The sequence below is a fragment of the Suricata suricatta genome, chromosome 11 (genome assembly GCF_006229205.1).
Source record: "Suricata suricatta isolate VVHF042 chromosome 11, meerkat_22Aug2017_6uvM2_HiC, whole genome shotgun sequence".
Lineage (NCBI taxonomy): Eukaryota > Metazoa > Chordata > Mammalia > Carnivora > Herpestidae > Suricata > Suricata suricatta.
The window spans coordinates 69,218,226-69,223,129 of NC_043710.1; the positions used below are offsets into that span (position 1 = coordinate 69,218,226).

The 4,904-nt window shown below is 37.1% G+C and overlaps 1 long non-coding RNA gene across 2 annotated transcripts; it reads right to left on the reverse strand.

Moving 5' to 3' along the window:
- On the reverse strand, positions 1-4,036 carry LOC115306056. 2 transcript variants are annotated; one of them, XR_003915158.1, is made up of 2 exons: positions 3,960-4,036; positions 1-164 (listed from the first exon to the last, which is right to left on the reverse strand). It is a non-coding gene; the product is annotated as an uncharacterized LOC115306056 (long non-coding RNA). The 2 variants fall into 2 exon arrangements; XR_003915157.1 differs by lacking the exon at positions 3,960-4,036 and adding an exon at positions 245-320.
- Positions 4,037-4,904: the final 868 nt, after the last annotated feature.

Below are 4,904 nucleotides of genomic sequence, written 5' to 3' on the forward strand. Positions count from 1 at the left end.
TACCATTTATACAGAATTTTATTCAGGATAACTTACAGACGGTGTGGGGAGAGGGGGTGGAATCAGGCAGAGTGGTGATCCAGGCCAGAAGCAGCCATTCTCTGCAGCCTTTCTTTGCCCAAATTCTTCACACAGGTTCAGACTTTAATCTCCAGCTCTTATGCCTGAGGGATATGATGGTAAGGTCACAGGGTAGTTATCTAAAGTGACCCCATCTGTGAGTCAGAGGATCTCTACTAGTTACCTAAATTGAGCCTTCTGTGTGCCACTAGAGAAGATGGAAACAAGCCTTACTGCATTCCAGTCCGGTCATACGTTAACTTCCATACGGCCTGGAACGCGTAGACCTGATGTAGGCTGTTGCACAGACATGTACAAGATGGAGGGCCGAACATGGAGTCACGGTTGTTAGAGCTCCTTCAACTGTATTGCACACTTGAAATGTGCTAAGAGGGTAGATTTTAAGTGTTCAGACCACAAAACAGAAGAAGAAAAACACAGAAGAAAAGATGCAACCATGAAAGCTATGTGAGGTGATGGATATGTTAATGAGCTTGATGGTGGTGATTATTTTACAATGTTTGTGTATATCAAAACATTAAACTGCACACCTTAAATATATACAATTTCTATGTGTCAATTTTACCTCAGTAAAGCTGGGGGAAAAACTGAAAGATGGAGTTTAATATGTTTTTTTAAATTTATATAATTATTTAAGAAATGATATGTAATCATGAAATTTTTAAAAACTGGCAGTTTCAGGGTGGCAAATAGTGAGTCAGTTAACACCTCATTTTTCATTATGCTAAATAAATAGGTGCTATCTGAACTTAATAGATCAACCAATAGAATTATAAATATTTTGCTAATCATATGGAGGTGGCCACTAAGAGAAATAAAAGTAGGAAGCATTAAAAGTAATTGCCTCCGAAGAGTGAGGCTGGAGGGGAAGGATTGGGAATCCATTCCTCTTCATTTTGTAATTCTGTGTTCTCATTTTCTAAATATATAAACTTATTGTTTTAAAAATAGAAAAGAAATCTATAAGGGCCATTTTCCTAATACTTCAGACTCTCCTAATATTAAGAACTATGTTCCTAGGATTCCAGGTCCAGACATGGGCAGTGATTTGGTTGAATTTATCTCAATGCATTTAAACAAATATTTGTCATTCGCTTAGTTTACATCTTCCTGACCTCTGTTCCCATTTTATGTATTTATTTATTGTCTGGCCTTCTCACCTAGACTATAACCCTCAAGGGCAAGGACAAGTACTTTTTAGCTTTTCCCTCTTCCATTGTAGAATTAAAGCAGTTTCTTAAAAGCACAAGCAGATAAACACAGAAATAAAAACTAGTAAGTGGGTCAGAGGGTCAGAGAGTACTTTAACAAAATGACCAAAGAGAAGTCATTAAATAAAAGAAGTGCTCACCAATGGAATAAGTAGGCTTGCATAGTACCATATTCAAAACATTCAGAGAAAGTTTAGTGGGCCATCTGTCTGGGATGCCTGCATTGAAGAAATGTGTATTACTGAATATCTGAGAAGTTTAAGAAAGGAAGATTCTCTACTAACATAGTCTTTCTTAATCCTTACAATAAGGATGGTAAACTGTAGCTCTTAGCTGTGTAAAACACCGATTCTGCAGCAAAGACAGTAGAGCTGGGAATCATTCAGTAATTTGCCTTCAATGATCCAGCTTGAAAGATATAGAACTTACATTTGAATTCATACCTACTTTATTTCAAAGAAAATACACATCCTGTGACCCACCCAAATACTGAATTTACTGAAATATCTAGACTTGGTAACAACATTACTTTGTCCAAATGCTTGATGTAATCTGAGTAACAAACAGGATAGTATTTAGCAAAGTCTCATAAACTTATATATTTATATTAGCTAGTACTTTGTGCTCTTGCACAGTGTAGTCTCTACATTGAATAGAAGGAAACGAAAATAACTTTCATTTTGTTCCATTTCTGTCCATACATGACAGTTATTGGAGAACAGATGCTGCTCCAGATGAGTGTTCGGCAAAAGGTCACCCATATCAGGTGTTAGACATTCAGATCTGTGGATATCGTCTTGCTTGGACAACCATTGTGGAATAGAGACTGCTTCTGTCCAGTGAAAACTTTTAAAAAATTGTATTCAGAGTCTAAATTTGGCAGTTTGTCTATTAAAGCACTAAAAATGACTTTTCTCATTTTAAATTTATGAACCTCTTCTTTGTCATAACTTCTAAATAAAAGTCATTGGCAAATATAATTTCAGCATCTTGAAAAATAACCATTTCAGCCCTTTGCAGATGATAAACTACATATAACTCATTATGGAAAATTTTAAATATACAATGTGTAGATAATTTTCCAGTGGCTTTTACAATATTATGTTTTATAATATAACATTGTTATAATAATCTTCAATATTAGTATTAATATTTCCATAATCAGGAAACTTACAGATGAAAAGTCACCAGATTTACATGTTAAAACTCAATTAGGGGCACCTGGGTGGCTCAGTAGGTTAAGGGTCTAATTAAAAAAAATTTTTTTAATGTTTATTTATTTCTGAGAGAGAGAGAGACAGATTGAGCACAAGCAGGGGAGGGGCAAAGAGAGATGGACACAGAATCCGAAGCAAGCTCCAGGCTCTGAGCTGTCAGCACAGGGCCTAATGTGGGGCTTGACCTCACAAACCATGAGTTCATGACCTGAGCCAAAGTCGGATGCTTAATCAATTGAGGCACCCAGGTGCCCCAGCAAAAATGCTGTTTTCAAAAAGCTATTGTCATTATTATTTCATTTCTTCCCTGCACCATTACTCTGTTCTTATGATGAAAACTGAGGCTCTGATTTAATCAACATCATTTACCTACTTCTGCAAAAAGAAGTCCTGAAAACAACTTTTTGATGTGAAAACCAGAGCTTTCCATCACCTTCCCTCATCTTCAGAGATTCCACCTGCCTAATCCAGAGGATGAGGCTGCCTGCATGGAATGATTTCAAGAGCACCCATGGGCTCATAATCCTCATTACTTCCTTTTTCGTCCTCCAGTGGTATGGTATGTGATATACCCATCATTAGAGTGTATATTTTGAATTAACAGTATTAGAAAAGCCCTCTGAATTTCAAACTTGATGGCTATTAAAAGTAACATTAATTTATTTTCTTGGCAGAAATTTATTAATCTAGTGTTCTAAACCACCATTCCATTTCTAATCCCACTGTCACTGCCTTAGTTTATGTATTCATCATTTCTCTTCTACATAATTATAGTAGTAATTATTTTCCCCCTCATTACATGTCTAATATATTCCAAAAACTGTGTTAGGTGCTGGTAATCAAAAGAAAAATAAGACATATTCTCAATTCTCAAAAATATTGCTAAACTCATGAGATTGTAGCAACTTGGAGGAGGACTCCTAATTGGTCTCCAAGCCTCCTTTTTTGCCCTGTTCAATTGATCCTTCATGTGGATGAGACAATCTCTCTGAAATAAAAAGAAAAATGATTATCTTTTTTCTGGATCTAAAACCTGTCTTTGACTCTCTTTTCAAGCTGGTAGAGTGGATTAGTTCATGGATTCAAGAGAGAAAAAGACTTGGTTCTAGCCTGTATTAGCTACAAGACCTAAGTAAAGTTACATAATCTTTCCAGTTCCTTATGGTTTCTAAGCCATTTAATAGATTTCTTTTTCAGTACCTGCCCCTTGTGGAGTTTGTGTGAGAATTAAGTGAAGCAAATCTATATAAAGTCATGTATATAAAGCATATAGCAAAGTGTCTGACACAGTAGGTATATAATGAATGTGCCAATTATCGTCATTTAATGAAGTGGCCCTCCTCTCTCCAGCCCCATGTCTGTGTCATACCTTCCCTAAATGCCTCCTCTAATCTGGCCTTACCAAACTACTTGCAGAACTTATAGTGCCTCCTGTTTCTTATCTCCTTACTTTTGCATATGTTCTTTCATTCTGTCCTCTGGCTTCACCATGTGGCTAACTCTTACTCATTTTTATGGATTCACCCCGTTTAAGGAATCACCTCTGACCTACTAGGATAAGTTTGGCCCCACTCTGTCTCTCAGAGATGTCATAATGAGAAATTAAGAAAATATTAAAAGCTTAGAAAGACCAAATACCTCATTAAGATAATTCAGCAGAGCTGAGGCTAAAATCCAGTTTGCAAAGTCCCAATCCAGGACTGTTCTAGAACACACAAAAAGATTTCCCAATGCCCTGTATGTTTCCATAGAGCCACGGGGAGCAATGAATACTGCTAATTTAGTTAACTGAATTCAGTGACTTGGGTGAACTGTAATAAGCAGGAGTGGTAAGATGAGGTGAATTTTCTGACATGGCAAGATGCTCTTTATTCTCCAGCAGTTATTTTTCAGCACCTAAAACCAGGGCTTGCTCATAGAACAATCAACTTCTCCTACTTGGGGCTTAAGTAGGAAGGGACGTATTTCAGATGACGATTAAATGGTACGACATAATTAAATATTCTAGAACCTTGCTATTCAAAGTGTATGCTATAGAACCAACAGCATTCATGTCCCGTGGCCATTTGCTATAAACACACAGATGTCAGCTTCCGCTCCAGACCTCCTGAACCAGGATCTGCGTTTTCACAGAATCTATTTAAGACTGAGAAGCACCGTTTAGGGCAGTGGTGTTAAAGTTGGCTATACATTAGAATTACCTGAGCTGCTTGAAAATAAAATAGAGACAAAAACAAGTGATATTTGGGACTCATCTGGGGACTCTAATGTGATTGGTTAAGACGCATGTAGAGGTGGGTCTTGTGGGAAGCTTCCCAGTAATTCCATATGCAGAAGTCGTGGAGAATCACAGCTGGGAGAATATAGCCACAGGATGTAGTACAAGATGCCCAAT